The sequence below is a fragment of the Mytilus galloprovincialis genome, chromosome 2 (genome assembly GCF_965363235.1).
Source record: "Mytilus galloprovincialis chromosome 2, xbMytGall1.hap1.1, whole genome shotgun sequence".
Classification (NCBI taxonomy): Eukaryota; Metazoa; Mollusca; class Bivalvia; order Mytilida; family Mytilidae; genus Mytilus; species Mytilus galloprovincialis.
Genome location: NC_134839.1, coordinates 113,657,464 through 113,680,650, shown reverse-complemented (window position 1 = coordinate 113,680,650; position 23,187 = coordinate 113,657,464). Strand labels below are relative to the sequence as shown.

The 23,187-nt window shown below is 33.2% G+C and overlaps 1 long non-coding RNA gene across 2 annotated transcripts; it reads right to left on the bottom strand.

The window, feature by feature from the left end:
- Positions 1–214: 214 nt before the first annotated feature.
- Positions 215–21,977, bottom strand: LOC143065454 (uncharacterized). Of its 2 annotated transcripts, none has more exons than XR_012975475.1 (3): positions 21,808–21,977; positions 3,413–3,509; positions 215–354 (listed from the first exon to the last, which is right to left on the bottom strand). It is a non-coding gene; the product is annotated as an uncharacterized LOC143065454 (long non-coding RNA). The 2 variants fall into 2 exon arrangements; XR_012975476.1 differs by lacking the exon at positions 21,808–21,977 and adding an exon at positions 21,542–21,791.
- Between the last annotated feature and the right edge of the window lie 1,210 nt (positions 21,978–23,187).

The window sequence follows — 23,187 nt, the reverse complement described above, 5'->3', positions numbered from 1 at the left end:
ATTTATGTTCGAACCACTCCGGGTATTTGACAGGTTTACGTGTTTTTGCACTGATCTGTACAATTTTGATATATCTATCCGCCAGAATAATTCCAGATAATACATCGATCAGTTTAGATCGTATGATCACTGAAGTATTGCCAATTTTCTCAAGATTCGTAGTGATTTTGAGTTGTGCCTTTTTCAGAAAGTTATACGTGTACACCATAGGATTGATGGTCATAGTCTGTAAAATTCTTGCATACATCATATTCTCCGTAACCACGGTTTTATAATCCATGAAATTGCCGGTCTTTCTGCCAAAGAATTCTGCTCCATCTATAAAGTTTGATAAATTCCATGGGCTCCATCGACCTAAAATTTCAATTGATAATAACAATTTCTATAGTGTAGGGAGTTAATATAAATATTTACTAGAAGTACCCTGAACTCAGATAGATGAAGTCGGCGACTAAATAGCAATCTTTAACTCTATTACGATAATAAAGGTCGCTATATGTAGCTCTCTTTAATTCCGCTAAGATCTATAATAGAAGTTGGTTACTATAGTTTTCTTTTACTTATTCACAAGGTATGTGGTATAGACAGTCACATATGTCTGTCAGTTGTTAAAGACTGCTATTTGACCTCCTTATGCCTTTTGTTTGTTCCGTTGATGTACAATCCTATTGGTGTGTGCCCGATTCTTATATAACTCAAAGTCTTACTGATCTTCAATGCATGTACAATATTGGAGAAAGTTTGAAGGATGTCAAGAGAAGGTTGATTAAACACAATATTTATCTTCCATCGAAAATTAAAAGTTGCGCCATATGTATAATAGAATGTGATTATCTAAATGCCTACATAAAGCGAGGTGCTCATTCAGTCTATATTCTAACATTGTTAAAAGTGTTTTTGGTTGAAATCTGTACGACCGTTGATGAATCAAATTAGGAAGCACATTACTGATAGCTTCGACGCATCAGATATAAAGGATAATATAAGACTATTTAGTCTTTGTGAAATCCGGACAAACAATAAACTAGTGTAATTCTATATTGGTATTACAGTTGACCATGTGTAACAATTTAAAATGTATTATTTTCAGTTATCCATCTTGTTTAATTTACATAAATATTTCACTAGTAACTAATTATAAAACTAGAGGCTTTAAAGAGCCTGTGTCGCTCACCTTGGCCTATGTGCATATTAAACAAAGGAGATCAGAGGACACAGATAGATAGATACATGACAAAACTGTGTTTTGGTGATGTGTTTGTAGATCTTACTTTACTGAACATTCTTGCTGCTTACAATTATCTCTATATATAAAAAAAAAAACTTGGCCCAGTAGTTCCAGTGGAAAATATTTTGTAAAAATTTACAAAATTTATAACAATTGTTAAAAAATAACTATAAAGGGCAATAACTCCTTCAGGGGTCAATTGAGACCATTTTGGTCATGTTGACTTATTTTTAGGTCTTACTTTGCTGTACATTATTGCTGTTTATAATTCATCAATATCTATAATAATATTCATGATATTAACTAAAAGCTGCAAATTTTCTAAGAATTACCAATTCAGGAGCAGCAACCCAACAACTGGATGCCTGATTAGTGTGAAAATTTCAGGGCAAATAGATCTTGACCTAATGAACAATTTTCTTTTCTACAGATTTGCTCTAAATGCTTTAGTTTCAGATATTTGAACCAAAAACTGCATTTTACACTATGTACTATTTTTAGCCATGTCATCGGAGGCTGAGTCATCAGACACATTTTTTAAACAAGATACTCTACCGATGATTGTGGACAAGTTTGGTTAAATTTGTCTCAGAAGTTTCAGTAGAAAATTTTTGTAAAAGATTACAAAAATTTACAAAAAATTGTTAAAAATTGACTATAAAGGGCAATAACTCCTGAAGGGGTCAACTGAACATTTTGGTCATGTTGACTTATTTGTAGTTTCTTCTTTGCTGAACATTATTGCTGTTTACAGTTTATCTATATCTATAATAATATTAAAGATAACCGAACACGGCAAAATTTTCTTAAAATTACGAATTATGGGGCAGCAACCCAACAACAGGTTGTCCGATTCATCTGAAAATTTCTTGGTAGATAGATCTTGACCTGATAACAAAATTTACCCTATGTCAGATTTGCTCTTAATGCTTTGGTTTTAAGATATAAAACAAAATCTACATTTTACCTCTATGTTCTAGTTTTAGCCATGGCGGCCATCTTGGTTGCTTGGATGGGTCACCAGACACATTTTTTAACTCGATACCCCAATGATGATTGTGGGCCATTTTGGTTAAATTTGGCCCAATAGTTTCAGAGGAGAAGATTTTTGTAAAAGTTAACGACGACGGACGACGGACGCCAAGTAATGAGAAAAGCTCTCTTGGCCCTTTAGGCCAGGTGAGCTAAAAAATAAATGTGGAATGTGTCCATAGGGACACAGATGATGCCCCCGCTAGCATAAAACATAACAAAGGTACATAACTATATATACATCTCATCAAATTTGGTTGAGACAAATTTAAGTTAGAAAACGGACACAAATTATCATATAAGGTTATAAAAGGACAAAACTGAAGAACATTAATCAAAGTGCTTGTAAAGATTGTTTTTATCTTTTCAGTGAACAGTGTATTGTATAAAGCATTGGTTGTAGTTGATGTAATTCTTAAAATTAATTTTTAAAATTAGAGTTATCTTCCTTTGTCCATAATTGCAGTTGGTAAAAATTAATTTTTAAAATTATTTCAACTACAATTATGAACAAAGAAAGATAACTCCAATTAAATTTTTTTTTAACAATTATAAGATTGTTATTTTTTTAACAGATTTTAGATTCCTTTCCATTGTAAAGGAGCATAACTCTTAGAACGGTTGAAGTAAAACCACTAAAATTCAAACTTGATAAGTATTTTGAGGATATAACAAATGTTTATAAGTTTCATAACATTTGGTTGAGGCAAACTAAAGTTAAAGAACCAAAACCAAAAATTCAGCATTTTTTATTTGTTATGGGGCATAACTCAACAGTGGTAAATGTAACGCAACCAAAATTCAAACGTTATCTTTGTTTTATGGTAATAAGCATTTTGTATAATTTTATAAAATTTGGTGGAGAACGGAAACTAAAAATTTTGCAATTTTTCCATTTATAAAGGGGCAGGCATTACTCTAGAACAGTTAAAGTGACTCCACCAAAAATTCAAACTTGATCTTTGTTTTGCAATATTAAGCATTGTGTATAAGTTTCATAACATTTTGTTGAGGCAAACTCAAGTTAGAGAACGGAAACTAATGTTGGGACGTACGTACGTACAGACGAACAAGGATAAATAAAACACACTTTTTGTTGCAATAGCATTAAGTTATTTATAACATAGACAATGTAGTATAAAATAATCCAACCTGCCCTGTCGTCAAAGTTATATGGTACACCCGCCATTAATACTTCTGTACAATCACTATCATCACGTGTAATCTTTTGCGCCATTATTCCCTCTCACTGTAAAAAATAATAATATTTTATATTATACAGTCGTTGTATCATGATATTTTCAAGATAACTGTGAGTTCATTTAATTGCGTGTGTACCAATTTTATTGGTTAAGGAAAAGCACTTCGTTATACATTAAAATTAGTTGTTCAAATGTCAAACATGAATGTTATCATGAAATCCACTAAAATTGATATCCAACGAATACTAATGAATCCATTGTTTTCGTTAATTCGTTCTCGTTCTAATAATACGACCCACTGGACGTAGTGTAAACAACAATGAAATACGACCCAATAAACGTAGTGTTAACAACATAAAATACGACCCACTGAACGTAGTGTAAACAACAATGAAATACGACCCACTGGACGTAGTGTAAACAACAATGAAAATTGACCCACTGGACGTATTATAAACAACAATGAAATACGACCCACTGGACGTAGTGTAAACAACCATTTATCATGAAATACGACCCACTGGACGTAGTGTAAACAACATGAAATAGACCCACTGGACGTAGTGTAAACAACAATGAAATACGACCCACTGGACGTAGTGTAAACAACCATTTATCATGAAATACGACCCACTGGACGTAGTGTAAACAACATGAATTCTAATGCAACAGCGTTTGTAACGTTCATTTTGATTGGATAACGTCACTTTCTTACATGGCATCAATTGACAATTGATGCTATGGGACGTACGCGCAAGCGCAGACGGCATATGACAGATTTTAAATACATGTTTTAACGTTGTTTTCTGTCAGTTTCATTAGAATGGAGATAATAATATTGTATTTTAAGCTCCGACGGCATCAATTGGGGATTTGATGGTCGCAAATACCCGTTTACTGTCTCCGCTAACGCGTCACCAGTAAACTTAATTTGCGACCATCAAATCCCCAATTGATGCCGTCGGAGCTTAAAATACAATACAGTTATCTCCTAAATACGACCCACTGGACGTAGTGTAAACAACATGAAATACGACCCACTGGACGTAGTGTAAACAACATGAAATACGACCCACTGGACGTAGTGTAAACAACATGAAATACGACCCACTGGACGTAGTGTAAACAACAATGGAATACGACCCAATGGACGTAGTGTAAATAACATGAAATACGACCCACTGGACGTAGTGTAAACAACAATGAAATACGACCCACTGGACGTAGTGTAAACAACAATGAAATACAACCCACTAGACGTAGTGTAAAAAACAATTTATCATGAAATACGACCCACTGGACGTAGTGTAAACAACAATTAATCATGAAATACGACCCACGTGACGTAGTGTAAACAACCATTTATCATGAAACTCGACCCACTGGACGTAGAGTAGAAATACAACCCACTGGACGTAGTGTAAACAACCATTTATCATGAAATACGACTCACGTGACGTAGTGTAAACACTCATTTATCATCCAATTAAGATCTTTTATTCAATAATTCATTATAAGATATGCTCATGTGTAAATGATCAGGCGTTTACTATTAGTCATCATACGGATTTCAATGACAAATAAAACGCATTCCTTTATATGATAAGTTGTACAAGGCTCTAGAATAGCAAAATGTGAATCAACTGATAACAGAAACAAACAGTCAGATTTAGTGTGATAACATTACACGAAGACCTCTTACATTGTAGAAGGCTCTAGAATAGCAAAATGTGAATCAACTGATAACAGAAACAAACGGTCAGATTTAGTGTGATAACATTACACGAAGACCTCTTATATTGTACAAGGCTCTAGAATAGCAAAATGTGAATCAACTGATAACGGAAACAAACGGTCAGATTTAGTGTAACAACATTACACGAAGACCTCTTACATTGTAGAAGGCTCTAGAATAGCAAAATGTGAATCAACTGATAACAGAAACAAACGGTCAGATTTAGTGTGATAACATTACACGAAGACCTCTTACATTGTACAAGGCTCTAGAATAGCAAAATGTGAATCAACTGATAACAGAAACAAACGATCAGATTTAGTGTGATAACATTACACGAAGACCTCTTATATTGTACAAGGTTCTAGAGTAGCAAAATGTGAATCAACTCATAGCAGAAACAAACAATCAGATTTATTGTGATAACATTACACGAAGACCTCTTATATTGTACAAGGCTATGAATAGCAAAATGTGAATCAACTGATAACAGAAACAAACGATCAGATTTAGTGTGATAACATTACACGAAGACCGCTTATATTATTCAAGGCTCTGAATAGCAAAATGTGAATCAACTGATAACAGAAACAAACGGTCAGACTTAGTGTGATAACATTACACGAAGACCTCTTATATTGTAGAAGGCTCTAGAATAGTAAAATGTGAATCAACTCATAGCAGAAACAAACAATCAGATTTAGTGTGATAACATTACATGAAGACCTCTTATATTGTACAAGGCTCTAGAATAGCAAAATGTGAATCAACTGATAACAGAAACAAACGATCATATTAAGTTTGATAACATTACACGAAGACCTCTTATATTGTACAAGGCTCTAGAGTAGCAAAATGTGAATTAACTCATAGCAGAAACAAACAATCAGATTTAGTGTGATAACATTACATGAAGACCTCTTATATTGTTCAAGGCTCTAGAATAGCAAAATGTGAATCAACTCATAGAAGAAACAAACGGTCAGATTTAGTGTGATAACATTACATGAAGACCTCTTATATTGTTCAAGACTCTAGAATAGCAAAATGTGAATCAACTGATAACAAAAACAAACGGTCATATTAAGTTTGATAACATTACACGAAGACCTCTTATATTGTACAAGGCTCTAGAGTAGCAAAATGTGAATTAACTCATAGCAGAAACAAACAATCAGATTTAGTGTGATAACATTACACAAAGACCTCTTATATTGTAGAAGGCTCTAGAATAGCAAAATGTGAATCAACTGATAGCAGAAACAAACGGTCAGATTTAGTGTGACAACATTACACGAAGACCTCTTATATTGTAGAAGGCTCTAGAATAGCAAAATGTGAATCAACTCATAGAAGAAACAAACGATCAGATTTAGTGTGATAACATTACACGAAGACCTCTTATATTGTACAAGGCTCTAGAGTAGCAAAATGTGATTCAACTCATAGAAGAAACAAACGGTCAGATTTAGTGTGATAACATTACACAAAGACCTCTTATATTGTACAAGGCTCTAGAATAGCAAAATGTGAATCAACTCATAGAAGAAACAAACGATCAGATTTAGTGTGATAACATTACACGAAGACCTCTTATATTGTAGAAGGCTCTGAATAGCAAAATGTGAATCAACTGATAACAAAAACAAACGATCAGATTTAGTGTGATAACATTACACGAAGACCGCTTATATTGTTCAAGACTCTAGAATAGCAAAATGTGAATCAACTGATAACAGAAACAAACGATCAGATTTAGTGTGATAACATTACATGAAGACCGCTTATATTGTTCAAGGCTCTGAATAGCAAAATTTGAATCAACTGATAACAAAAACAAACGATCAGATTTAGTGTGATAACATTACACAAAGACCTCTTATATTGTAGAAGGCTCTGAATAGCAAAATGTGAATCAACTCATAGCAGAAACAAACGATCAGATTTAGTGTGATAACATTACATGAAGACCTCTTATATTGTAGAAGGCTCTGAATAGCAAAATGTGAATCAACTGATAACAGAAACAAACGATCAGATTTAGTGTGATAACATTACACGAAGACCTCTTATATTGTAGAAGGCTCTAGAATAACAAAATGTGAATCAACTGATAACAGAAACAAACAATCAGAATTAGTGTGATAACATTACACGAAGACTTCTTATATTGTTCAAGGCTCTAGAATAACAAAATGTGAATCAACTCATAGCAGAAACAAACAATCAGAATTAGTGTGATAACATTACACGAAGACCTCTTATATTGTAGAAGGCTCTAGAATAACAAAATGTGAATCAACTGATAACAGAAACAAACAATCAGAATTAGTGTGATAACATTACACGAAGACCTCTTATATTGTACAAGGCTCTAGAATAACAAAATGTGAATCAACTGATAACAGAAACAAACAATCAGAATTAGTGTGATAACATTACACGAAGACTGCTTATATTGTACAAGGCTCTAGAGTAGCATAATGTGAATCAACTGATAACAAAAACAAACGATCAGATTTAGTGTGATAACATTACACGAAGACCTCTTATATTGTAGAAGGCTCTGAATAGCAAAATGTGAATCAACTGATAACAAAAACAAACGATCAGATTTAGTGTGATAACATTACACGAAGACCTCTTATATTGTAGAAGGCTCTGAATAGCAAAATGTGAATCAACTGATAACAAAAACAAACGATCAGATTTAGTGTGATAACATTACACAAAGACCTCTTATATTGTAGAAGGCTCTGAATAGCAAAATGTGAATCAACTGATAACAAAAACAAACGATCAGATTTAGTGTAACAACATTACACGAAGACCTCTTATATTGTACAAGGCTCTAGAATAGCAAAATGTGAATCAACTCATAGAAGAAACAAACAGTCAGATTTAGTGTGATAACATTACACAAAGACCTCTTATATTGTTCAAGGCTCTGAATAGCAAAATGTGAATCAACTGATAACGGAAACAAACGATCAGATTTAGTGTGATAACATTACACAAAGACCTCTTATATTGTTCAAGGCTCTGAATAGCAAAATGTGAATCAACTGATAACGGAAACAAACGATCAGATTTAGTGTGATAACATTACACGAAGACCTCTTACATTGTACAAGGCTCTAGAATAGCAAAATGTGAATCAACTGATAACAGAAACAAACGGTCAGATTCAGTGTGATAACATTACACGAAGACCTCTTATATTGTACAAGGCTCTAGAGTAGCAAAATGTGAATCAACTCATAGCAGAAACAAACAATCAGATTTAGTGTGATAACATTACACGAAGACCTCTTATATTGTACAAGGCTATGAATAGCAAAATGTGAATCAACTGATAACAGAAACAAACGATCAGATTTAGTGTGATAACATTACACGAAGACCGCTTATATTATTCAAGGCTCTGAATAGCAAAATGTGAATCAACTGATAACAGAAACAAACGGTCAGACTTAGTGTGATAACATTACACGAAGACCTCTTATATTGTACAAGGCTCTAGAGTAGCAAAATGTGAATCAACTCATAGCAGAAACAAACGATCAGATTTAGTGTGATAACATTACACGAAGACCTCTTATATTGTAGAAGGCTCTAGAATAGCAAAATGTGAATCAACTCATAGCAGAAACAAACAATCAGATTTAGTGTGATAACATTACATGAAGACCTCTTATATTGTACAAGGCTCTAGAATAGCAAAATGTGAATCAACTGATAACAGAAACAAACGATCATATTAAGTTTGATAACATTACACGAAGACCTCTTAAATTGTACAAGGCTCTAGAGTAGCAAAATGTAAATTAACTCATAGCAGAAACAAACAATCAGATTTAGTGTGATAACATTACATGAAGACCTCTTATATTGTTCAAGGCTCTAGAATAGCAAAATGTGAATCAACTCATAGAAGAAACAAACGGTCAGATTTAGTGTGATAACATTACATGAAGACCTCTTATATTGTTCAAGACTCTAGAATAGCAAAATGTGAATCAACTGATAACAAAAACAAACGGTCATATTAAGTTTGATAACATTACACGAAGACCTCTTATATTGTACAAGGCTCTAGAGTAGCAAAATGTGAATTAACTCATAGCAGAAACAAACAATCAGATTTAGTGTGATAACATTACACAAAGACCTCTTATATTGTAGAAGGCTCTAGAATAGCAAAATGTGAATCAACTGATAACAGAAACAAACGATCAGATTTAGTGTGATAACATTACACAAAGACCTCTTATATTGTACAAGGCTCTAGAATAGCAAAATGTGAATCAACTCATAGAAGAAACAAACAATCAGAATTAGTGTGATAACATTACACGAAGACCTCTTATATTGTAGAAGGCTCTAGAATAGCAAAATGTGAATCAACTGATAACAGAAACAAACGATCAGATTTAGTGTGATAACATTACACGAAGACCCCTTATATTGTTGTTCAAGGCTCTGAATAGCAAAATGTGAATCAACTCATAGCAGAAACAAACAATCAGATTTAGTGTGATAACATTACACGAAGACCTCTTATATTGTTCAAGACTCTAGAATAGCAAAATGTGAATCAACTCATAACAGAAACAAACGATCAGATTTAGTGTGATAACATTACACGAAGACCGCTTATATTGTTCAAGGCTCTGAATAGCAAAATTTGAATCAACTGATGACAAAAACAAACGATCAGATTTAGTGTGATAACATTACACGAAGACCTCTTATATTATAGAAGGCTCTAGAATAGCAAAATGTGAATCAACTGATAACAGAAACAAACGATCAGATTTAGTGTGACAACATTACACGAAGACCTCTTATATCATAGAAGGCTCTAGAATAACAAAATATGAATCAACTCATAACAGAAACAAACGATCAGAATTAGTGTGATAACATTACACGAAGACCTCTTATATTGTAGAAGGCTCTAGAATAACAAAATGTGAATCAACTGATAACAGAAACAAACAATCAGAATTAGTGTGATAACATTACACGAAGACCGCTTATATTGTACAAGGCTATGAATAGCAAAATGTGAATCAACTGATAACAAAAACAAACGATCAGATTTAGTGTGATAACATTACACGAAGACCTCTTATATTGTAGAAGGCTCTGAATAGCAAAATGTGAATCAACTGATAACAAAAACAAACGATCAGATTTAGTGTGATAACATTACACAAAGACCTCTTATATTGTAGAAGGCTCTGAATAGCAAAATGTGAATCAACTGATAACAAAAACAAACGATCAGATTTAGTGTAACAACATTACACGAAGACCTCTTATATTGTACAAGGCTCTAGAATAGCAAAATGTGAATCAACTCATAGAAGAAACAAACAGTCAGATTTAGTGTGATAACATTACACAAAGACCTCTTATATTGTTCAAGGCTCTGAATAGCAAAATGTGAATCAACTGATAACGGAAACAAACGATCAGATTTAGTGTGATAACATTACACAAAGACCTCTTATATTGTCCAAGGCTCTGAATAGCAAAATGTGAATCAACTGATAACGGAAACAAACGATCAGATTTAGTGTGATAACATTACACAAAGACCTCTTATATTGTAGAAGGCTCTGAATAGCAAAATGTGAATCAACTGATAACAAAAACAAACGGTCAGATTTAGTGTGATAACATTACACGAAGACCGCTTATAATTGGCAACCACCTACGATAACAACACGACTATATGCTTTAACATAAAAGTGTGTAAATCAAAAATGAAACATGAATTATGAATTTGAGTTATATCAACAATTCATTGTTCAGATGTGCTGACCAATTATGACGAGAATTATCTTTGAACAATTGGTGGTTGACAGTAATATCGCTGACTAGGCCAGACGCATGAGAGGTTGAATTGAATATATATGCGGCGTATTCGTGGGTCCCACATTCACAAAACGAATAGCCTAGGTACTGGGACGTGCTGAGCTTCGTCATTTGTATTTTACGTCATACATAAGATTAATTAATCAAAGTGCTTGAAAGCACTGAACGGTAAAGATTGCTTCAATTTATCAATAGGAAGTAAGATATACTATTGCATTGGTTGCTGTTTATTTTACAGCTATTCTAGACAAAGGAATATAACTGCAAATTTTAAGATCAGGTTAACAATGACATAATTTATATTTTTAGAACAAATTATATTAGATTCCTGCACCTTGAAACAGTTATGTTTTTTTTCTTGACAAGTGAAATATCATTTTGTGCCTTGAATATCTGAGCATATAGTACATCGATAAATTCCTGGAAAAGTTCATGGATAGTATGTATAGAATGTTATGATCAATGCACTATATTTTGTGTATCAAAAAAGGTAGTGATCAGCCTTGAAACAATTAAGAATAAGTCAGTCCTATAAGGTTTTGATTGCATCTCATGCAATCTTTACCTAAAAAAAACTACTGACAGCTTCCTGTTTTTTACATTAAACCGATCACGTTGTTCAGTGAAAATTCAAATCTTTTCGGAGTCATTTTCAAGAGTCGATCCAACTTGTGTTGAAATAAGAAAATTTTGATGTTAATAAATCATTCAATTTTAACATTTTTCATATAAATGAAGAAATTTATAAATAATTTTATTCAATAAGTAGAAAAAAACGAGCAGAATGACATCAAACATTTTAAAAGTGATATAAGAAACGGACATGATCCAAATATTTATATCGTAAACTCTTTTCCTTGAATGTAATGTGGCCGGCTTATCATCGATCTTGTCATATGAGCAAGACGGTGCTTCATCCTACTCTACTTGCCTATCCGAAGCACCTGGGTGCACTTCCGATACCCGGTATGTGGTTGGGTTCGTGTTGTTCAGTCTTAAAATCAAGATGTTTGGTGTTCTGTGTTGTGTCTTGTAAACTGTCCTCCATGTCATTTCGTCATTTTTGTCATATCGGTGCCAGTTAGTTTGTTTTCGATAATAGTATAGAATATTTTTAAGGTCTTTCCTCTAGGCGAGGAAAGACCTTATTGTTTTTCTAATGTTTTTTTAAGGTCTTTCCCCTACGTGGGGAAAGACCTTACTGTTTTTAAGGTCTTTCCTCTCCGCGAGGAAAGACCTTATTGTTTTTCTCCTGTTTTTTTTTTTCATCCAGCATTTGTTTGACATGGCCTCCCTTCGTTTCTATTGGAGTTATCAAGACCAAATATGGACCATCGGTAGACCTCATCATGAAGTATTACCAGATGAGGCTGTGTAGGATTTCATCATCCCTTTTAGAAGTTATCTCCCTTTTATTGTTTTTTTTTCGACATGGCCCCCCCTCGTTGTTTTTAAAGATATCATGACCTTATTTGGACAAAAGTTAGATCTCATCATGATGTGTTACCATATGAGGCTGCTAAGGATTTCATCATTTTCTATGAGAGTTACGTCTCCTTGAAGCAATTTCTTTCTTTCACATTTTTCTCAAAAAGTATTCAAGATAGAATCGATTTGAAAACGGCAACATGTACAAGACCAGATGGCAATGATAATAAACATATACAATCATTTTGTTGTTAACCCTTATAAGGAGTTATTTCCCTTTAAAAAATATACACAATTTTTGAAAAATTGTATCTCGAGAACCGGAAGTCGTAAAGACTTGGGACCTACACCAATAATCTTAAGTTCATGTGACCTTTAATTTGCACCCAAGGTCAAAGGTCACCGAGTGCAAAAAAAAAATTACGCTGCAATTTCAAGCTTTCATATTAAGAAAACGATAAGAGTTTGCTGCATACTTACAGCGTATAAAATGTTCCTCTCGACGAGCTCTACATTTTATGTAATAAGCCCAAAAATGTCCGACCGTCTGTTCAAAAGTTACAACGGGATGATTCTTAAAAGTATAGTATTTTGTGTATATCTTTTTAAAGGTAACAGATATTAACCTACTATAAACTGCAAAGATGATCAGTAATTCAAGACCTTCAATTTGAGGTCAATGTCAGGTCATGATGACATTTCACCTTGACCTTCACAGTATACTATGACCTTGACCTTGTGATATTTGAAAGGTCAAGTGGTCCTGAGTTGAATGGTGCTAGTCCCATGTCTCTACGACTTCCGGTTCTTAAGTTTGGTATTGCATCATAATTATATTTGATGATTAATTGTGACCTTGGTGAACTTTGAAATTGTCCCAATTCTTTTTCTCTAATGTTGTCCTTCAACTGTAGATCATTTATCATTTAACAGATTTGAGATATCTATTGTCCTTTTAGAGATAATGCAGTTCGAAGTTTTGCGAGCGGCGGCATGTATTTCTGAATCAACAACAGCTTACCACTTAAAATGTTTTAGAAAATGTAGAGGTTAACATAGTTATATGTTTAACCAAATGCCAAAAACATTCCATGGAAAAAAACGCCAAAAATTCAATTTGAAATTTTCATGTTTTGCATTGACTTAGTTAGTTTCATAACTTCTATTTATATAGTTGATATTGCATCATTTTTTGCACTTTGTTAAATGGGGTCATCTGATATATCAAATTGAAGGTCTTAATAAACTCTACTTATAAATGAAAATTTTAAACACCCTTTTCATCCCAGGGGGACGGGTGGGGTCATTTAGTGCAAAAAATTAAATTTCTCAGATGGTAAGGTTGTCGCATATCAAATGAAAGAACATGAAGTGTACATTTCAAATTTCAAATTGACGTCTCCCAAAAATGGGTTGGATGGGGTTATTGAGTGCAAACATTAAATTTTGTTTTAAGATAGGGTTGTTGTATATCAAATGAAAGGTCATGTTGTGTACAATTGATATATCAAATTCCCGACCTCCAAAAATTACTTGGATAGGGTTATTAAGTGCAAAAATCAAACTTTCTAGAACATGGTGTTGTTGCATATCAAATGAAAGCTCATCTACTCTATGTTACTTATATCATACTATCCGATCTCAAAAAAGTAGGCGGATGAGGTCATTAAGTGTTAAAAGAGAAAAGTTTGAGAAGGTATGCTTGTCGTATATCAAACGAAAAGTCGTACAAAGTACATTACGAAAACATCCATTTTACTGGAAAGACCTTTCAATTGTTTTACAAACAATTGAGATACTAGTTCTAATGTTTTTTTTCCAACATTTTTTCTAAATGCCCTCCCCCCGTTTCTATTGATGTCATCAAGACCAAATATGGACCATCGATAGATCTCATCATGAGGTATTACCAGATGAGGCTGTGTAGGATTTCATCATCCCCTTTAGAAGTTATCTCCCTTTTATTGATTTTTTTCAACATGCCCCCCCCCTCGTTGTTTTTAAAGATATCATGACCTTATTTGAATAAAAGTTAGATCTCATCATGATGTGTTACCATATGAGGCTGCTAAGGATTTCATCATTCCCTATGAGAGTTATGTCCCCTTGAAGCAATTTCTTTCTTTTGCATTTTTCTCAAAAAGTTTTCAAGATAGAATCGATTTGAAAACGGCAACATGTACAAGACCAGATGGCAATGTTAATAAACATATACAATCATTTTGTTATTAACCGTTATAAGGAGTTATTTCCCTTGAAAAAATATATACAATTTTTCAACTCGAGAACCGGAAGTCGTAAAGACTTTGGACCTACACCAATAATCTTAAGTTCATGTGACCTTTAATTTGCACCCAAGGTCAAAGGTCACCGAGTGCAAAAAAAAATTACGCTGCAATTTCAAGCTTTCATATTAAGAAAACGATAAGAGTTTGCTGCATACTTACAGCGTATAAAATGTTCCTCTCGACGAGCTCTACATTTTATACACTGAGTTCAAAAGAGTCCGACTGTCTGTCCAAAAGTTATGACAGGATGATTCTTAATAGTATAGTATTGTGTGTATATCTTTTTAAAGGTAACAGATATCAACCTACTATAAACTGCAAAAATGATCAGTAGTTCAAGACCTTCAATTTGAGGTCAATGTCAGGTCATGATGAAATTTCACCTTGACCTTCACATTATACTATGACCTTGACCTTGTGATATTTGAAAGGTCAAGTGGTCCTGAGTTGAATGGTGCTAGTCCCATGTCTCTACGACTTCCGGTTCTCAAGTTTTGTATTGCATCATATATTTGATGATTAATTGTGACCTTGGTGAACTTTGAAATTGTCCCAATTCTTTTCCTATATTGTTGTCTTTCAACTGTAGATCATTTATCATTTAACAGATTTGAGATATCTATTGTCGTTTTAGAGATAATGCAATTTGAAGTTTTGCAAGCGGAGGCATGTATTTCTGAATCATCAAGAGCTAACCACTTAAAATGTGTTAGAAATTGAAGAGGTTGACATAGTTATATGTTTGACCAAATACCAAAAACATTCCAAGGAAAAAAACACCAAAAAAATCAATTTGAAATTTTCAAGTTTTGCATTGACTTTGTAAGTTTCATAACTTCTATTTATATATTTGATATTGCATCATTATTTGCACTTTGTCATATGGGGTCATCTGATATATCAAATTGAAGGTCTTCAAAGATATGACAAAGTGCAAATAATGATGGAATATCAAATATATAAATAGAAGTTATGAAACTTACAAAGTCAATGCAAAACTTGAAAATTTTAATGTTTGCACTAAATGACCCCACTCTTCCACCCGGGATGAAAAAGAGGTTTAAAATTTTCATTTTTGAGTAGAGTTTATTTTTATTATTGGAAGAGTGGGGTCATTTAGTGCAAACATTCAAATTTTTCAGATGGTAAGGTTGTCGCATATCAAATGAAAGAACATAAAGCGTACATTTCCAATTTAAAATTGACGTCTCCCAAAAATGGGTTGGATGGGGTTATTGAGTGCAAAAAATAGATTTTCTTTTAAGATAGGGTTGTTGTATATCAAATGAAAGGTCATGATGTGTACATTTGAAATATCAAATTCCCGACCTCCAAAAATTTGTTGGATAGGGTTATTAAGTGCAAAATCAAACTTTCAAGAACATGGTGTTGTCGCATATCAAACGAAAGCTCATCTACTCTGTTCCATATATCATAATTCCGATCTCAAAAATGTAGACGGATGAGGTCATTAAGTGTAAAAAGCGAAAAGTTTCAGAAGGTGTGCGTGTCGTATATCAAACGAAAGGTCGTACAAAGTACAATACGAAAACATCACTTTTACAGGAAAGACCTTTCAATTGTTTTACAAACAATTGAGATACTAGTTTTTCTTTTTTTTTCTTCCAGCATTTTTTTGGCACACCTTCCTACCTCTTCTATTGGAGGTATCAATACCAAAATTGAACCATCGATAGACATCAACATGAACTTTTACCAAATGAACTTTTGTAGGATTTCACCATCCTCTTTAGAAGTTATCTCCCTTTTTGTGATTTTTTTCCACATGGTCCCCCCAAAATGTGTTAAAAGATATCATGACTTTATTTGGACAATAGGTAGATCTCATCATGATGTATTACCATATGAGGCTGCATAGGATTTCATCATCCCCTTTGAGAGTTATATCCCCTTGAAGCAATTTCTTTTACTTGCATTTTTCTCAAAAAGTATCAGAGATAGAATTTAATTGAAAATGACAGCATGTACAAGAACAGATGGCAATGTTTATAAACATAAACAATTAATTTGTTACTAACACTAATAAGGAGTTATTTCCCTTTAAAAATTAAAAATAATTTTTCAATAATTCTATTTCGAGAACCGGAAGTCATAGAGACTTGGAACCTTCACCAATAATCTTAAATTCATATGACCTTTAATATGCACCCAAGGTTAAAGGTCAATGAGTGCAAAAAAAATTACGATGCAATTTCAAGCTTACATATTAGGAAAACGATAAGACTTTGCTGTATACATACAGCGTATAAAATGTTCTTCTCGACGAGCTCTAAATTTTATACAATAAGCCAAAAAATGTCCGACCGTCTGTTCAAAAGTTACAACGGGATGATTCTTAAAAGTATAGTATTGTGTGTATATCTTTTTAAAGGTAACATATATCAACCTACTATAAACTGCAAAGATGATCAGTAATTCAAGACCTTCAATTTGAGGTCAATGTCAGGTCATGATGAAATTTCACCTTGACCTTCACAGTATACAATGACCTTGACCTTGTGATATTTGCAAGGTCAAGTAGTTCTGAGTTGAATGGGGATAGTCTTATGTCTCTACGACTTCCGGTTCTCAAGTTTTGTATTGCATCATATATTCGATGATTAATTGTGACCTTGGTGAACTTTGAAATTGTCCCAATTCTTTTTCTATAATGTTGTCCTTCAACTATAGATCATTTATCATTTAACAGATTTGAGATATCTATTGTCGTTTTAGAGATAATGCAGTTTGAAGTTTTGCGAGCGGAGGCATGTATTTCTGAATCATCAAGAGCTTACCACTTAAAATGTTTTAGAAATTGAAGAGGTTGACATAGTTATATGTTTGACCAAATACCAAAAACATTCCATGGAAAAAAACACCAAAAAAATCAATTTGAAATTTTCATGTTTTGCATTGACTTTGTAAGTTTCATAACTTCTATTTATATACTAGTTGATATTGCATCATTATTTGCACTTTGTAAAATATATCAAATTGAAGGTCTTAATAAACTCTACTTAAAAATGAAAATTTTTAACCCCCTTTTCATCCCAGGGGGACGGGTGGGGTCATTTAGTGCAAACATTCAAATTTTTCAGATGGTAAGGTTGTCGCATATCAAATGAAAGAACATAAAGCGTACATTTCAAATTTCAAATTGACGTCTCCAAAAAAAATGGGTTGGATGGGTTCAATGAGTGCAAAAAATAAATGTTCTTTTAAGGTAGGGTTGTTGTATATCAAATGAAAGGTCATGATGTGTACATTTAAAATATCCAATTCCCGACCTCCAAAAATTAGTTGGATAGGGTTATTAAGTGCAAAAATCAAACTTTTTAGAACATGGTGTTGTCGCATATCAAATGAAAGCTCATCTACTCTGTTCCATATATCATAATTCCGATCTCAAAAATGTAGGCGGATAAGGTCATTAAGTGTAAAAAGCGAAAAGTTTCAGAAGGTATGCTTGTCGTATATCAAACGAAAGGTCGTACAAAGTACAATACGAAAACATCACTTTTACAGGAAAGACCTTTCAATTGTTTTACAAACAATTGAGATACTAGTGTTTTTTTTTTCGTTTTTTTTTCCTTCCAGCATTTTTTTGGCACGCCCTCCTGTAGCTTCTATTGGAGTTATCAATACCAAATTTGAACCATCGATAGACCTCATCATGAACTTTTACCAGATGAACTTTTGTAGGATTTCATCATCCCCTTTAGAAGTTATCTCCCTTTTATTGATTTTTTTCAACATGGCACCCCCTAAATGTTTTAAAAGATATCATGACCTTATATGGACAATAGGTAGATATCATCATGATGTATTACCATATGAGGCTGCATAGGATTTCATCATCCCCTTTGAGAGTTATATCCCCTTGAAGCAATTTCTTTTAATTGTATTTTTCTTAAAAAGTATTAGAGATAGAATCAAATTGAAAACGGCAACATGTACAGGAACAGATGGCAATGTTAATAAACACAAACAATTATTTTGTTACCAAACCTTATAAGAAGTTATTTCTCTTTAAAAATTATACACATTTTTTGAAAAATTCTACTACGAGAACCGGAAGTCGTAGACATTTGGGACCTTGACCAATAATCTGTAATTCATGTGACCTTTAACTTGCACCCAAGGTCAAAGATCACTGACTGCAACAAAAATTCACGCTGCAATTTCAAGCTTACATATTAAGAAAATGATAAGAGTTTGCTGCATACATACTGTGTATAAAATGTTCCTCTCGACAAGCTCTATATTTTAAACAATAAACCCAAAATGTCCGACCGTCTGTTCAAAAGTTACAACGGGATGATTCTTAAAAGTATAGTATTTTGTGTATATCTCTTTAAAGGTCACAGATATCAACGTACTATAAACTGCAAAGATGATCAGTAAGTCAAGACCTTCAATTTGAAGTCAATAAAAGGTCATGATGAAATTTCACCTTGACCTTCACAGTATACTTTTGTGATATTTGAAAGGTCAAGTGGTCCTGAGTTGAATGGTGGTAGTCCCATGTCTCTACGACTTCAGGTTCTCAAGTTTGGTATTGCATCATATATTTGATGATTCATTGTGACATTGATGAACTTTGAAATTGTCCCAATTTCTATACTGTTGTCCTTCAACTGTAGATCATTTATCATTTAACAGATTTGAGATATCTATTGTCGTTTTAGAGATAATGCAGTTTGAAATTTTACGAGCGGAGGCATGTATTTCTGAATCATCAACAGCTTACCACTTAAAATGTTTAAGAAATTGAAGAGGTTAACATAGTTATATGTTTGACCAAATACCAAAATTATTCCATGGAAAACAACACCAAAAAATCAATTTGAAATTTTCATGTTTTGCATTGACTTTATAAGTTTCATAACTTCTATTTATATATAGTTGATATTGCATCATTTTTGGCACTTTGTCAAATGGGGTCATCTGATATATCAAATTAAAGGTCTTAATGAGCTCTACTCAAAAATGAAAGTTTTAAACCCCCTTTTCATCCCAGGGGGACGGGTGGGGTCATTTAGTGCAAACATTCAAATTTCTCAGATGGTAATGTTGTCGCATATCAAATGAAAGAACATAAATCGTACATTTCAAATTTCAAATTGACGTCTCACAAAAATGGGTTGAATGGGGTCATTGAGTGCAAAAAATAATTTTTCTTTTAAGGTAGGGTTGTTGTATATCAAATGAAAGGTCATGATGTGTACATTTGAAACATCAAATTCCCGACCTCCAAAAATTAGTTGGATAGGGTTATTAAGTGCAAAAATCAAACTTTCTAGAACATGGCGTTGTCGCATATCAAATGAAAGCTCATCTACTCTATGTTACATTTATCATACTTCCGATCTCAAAAATGTAGGCGGATGAGTTCATTAAGTGTTAAAAGCGAAAAGTTTCAGAAGGTATGCTTGTCGTATATCAAACGAAAGGTCGTACAAAGTACACTACGAAAACATCACTTTTACAGGAAAGACCTTTCAATTGTTTTACAAATAATTGAGATACTAGTTTTTGTATATATATTATATATGTATATAGTGTCTAAAAATAGCAACAATTATTATTCAATCCAGGGGCGTAGCTAGAACGAAATGATGTGCAAGCAACTACTGCCGAGCGGAGCGAGGCGAAAAAATTTTGGGACCCTTTTATGCAGTTTTTTTTTTTCGGTTTTCGGTCATAGGACGGTTAAAAGAGGAGCTACATGTAGAAAGGACTTATAAACAATTTATGAATGAAAACTATTAATTAATCTTCTGAATAGATTAAATAATGGTAAATTGAATACATAAACAACACATTTTTGTGATACCGAAATTACTCAAAATTGTCCAAAATCTGCTCTTCGGGTCTAGGCAGAAACGAACTTCTCTATTACTTTGTCAATATTAACACTGAATTCCCGATGAATATGCAGTAATGCCTAAGCGATGATAACCTGTCGTTGTTCATTGTTGATCGTACATTTGCAAGTTTCCAACAGACGTAGTACCTTGATATATCTCCACGGTAGCACTCGCGAGGTGTTATAAATCAGCGTACGTGTTCGCCATCGAGCGACCTCCCAATTGAATTCGTCAAAATTACATGCCAGGTCAGTTTCGTATGTCTCAGAGATTTCTTCGTTTGTTATATTTCCAACAACACAAGGAAGCAGATACGGCGCAAAGAAGCGATTTTCTAATAATACCAGACGCGACTCCACTCTCCAGTTTCATTATCATATGGTCTATGAACGCAAAATATAATGAGACTTTCCAATACTGTTTTGGCGTGTTTGCAGGATGATTGGGTCTTGTTATCTGTCGAACACATCGCCTCGGGATCTGATAAATTTAATTCCAAACAGATAAACCGTACTCCGTAAAATGTGCTCCGAAACTACATGTCTTAGACTGAGTATAACAAATTCAAATCTTGTAAAAGATACAAGCTACTGTCCGATTTTGTCGATCTCCAATAAAACTTTTATTTTGAAACCAAATGCCGTTATTTAATAACATTTCATTAATCAAAAAAAAAGTGACAACATATGTGTTTCCTTTAATCATTTAATTTATATTTTTATTTTGCCATATTTTTTTTATGCCGAATCGATGTGCACGCAACTGCGTGTTAGCGTATATGCAGCTACGCGCCTGCAATCTATCAAAGTATGTTAAATTCTACAAGTTAGAACTTGAAGTGTTACCTTTCTCACTTTTTTAATACTCACTTTACTTCAACAATTCAATATGCAGATGTAAATTGTAATGTATTTACGAGTTAGTACCCTAGGGTTTACTGGATATACTCCTATGTCTTCTATCTTTGAATGTTAGCGAGATTTACTGAGAATCCAAACATTACGCAAATTCCTCTAGATTCTACATATAAAATGAATCAATCCTGTTGTACAAAATCTTTTCCGAATTGAACAGTAACAAAACACTACAACCATGTGTGTGTATAAACATATAGTAATGAATTATAAATACATACGTGTATTATCTGTTAATTCTACACTAGAATGTGACAATGCATCTGCTCTCATAAATAGAGTATCCTTATAAGGGCAATTAAAAGAACGATTCTATTTTGTAAATAATTGCATTCTTTCAAAATGATCAACTTCGTTCTAAATAATGTCCTCTGCTTACAGACGTGATTGAATTTACCTGTGTTGTGAATTCTAATTTTATCCCTGACAGTATAAACTGTGTGTATAGGCATACATTGCTCATACTAAGATAAGCTATTACGTACTCACCAATTTCCATATAAAAATCCTATATTTACTGAATTTTGTGAAATGTTAAGGTACACAAACAAGAGAATAAAAGGAGACAAAATGGATAAAGTTAAATCAGATTGACATAATCAAATTTATACTGATGGAGGATATATATATTATTCGTTTATAGATACTCATATTTTTAATGTTTCCTTTAAATTTAAGCTCACCTGGCCTATAAGGCCAAGTGAACTTTTCTCATCACTTGGCGTCCGTCGTCGTCTGTTAACTTTTACAAAAACTTTTCTCCTCTAAAACTACTGGGCCAAATTCAACCAAACTTTGTCACAATCATCATTGGGGTATCTAGTTTAAAAATGTGTCCGATGACCTAGCCCGAAAAGTAAGAAGGCCGCCATGGCTAAAAATAGAACATAGGGTTAAAATGCAGTTTTTGGCTTATATCTCTGAAACTAAAGTATTTAGAATAATTCTGAAAAAGATAAACATGTTTATCAGATTCAGATTTATCTGCCCTGAAACAGATGAGTCAGACAATCCATTGTCGGGTTTCTGCCCCTATTAGAATTAGTAATTTAAGGAAATTATGCAGTTTTGGATTATTATCTTGAAAATTACTATAAACAGCAATAATGTTCTGTAAAGTAAGATCTACAATCATATAAGGCAAAGACCCATATGCTTACAAGCTTATCATACATGTAATATGTGTTGAATTCGAAGATAAGAAAGTTGTCACTTACCGCAGGTATCAGACTGTTTACGATCATTTAAAAATTAAAAAAAAAAAAAAAACTCGTTTGTGGAAGTGCTTTAACTGACAAGCTTTTCCCAAGAGGTCAAATTTAGCAAAATAAAATCATTGGGGATCTGGTTGATTCTTTAAAAAAAATATGCTTGCCTGATTACGAAGAAAGAAAAATAAACTTGAAAGGTACAAAAAGATACTATTCTTAGTCAGTATGCAGACTCGGCCGTACAGAATAATCCTTGCTGGGAAATTGTTCGTTTCTATAAATTTTGTTTTCCAGTCCCAGGTCAAGATTTTTTTCGTTTCTGTTAGATTTAGGATTTTGTTTTCGTTTATGAAGTCAACTTTCATGTTTGTTTTGGTAATTTGAATAAAA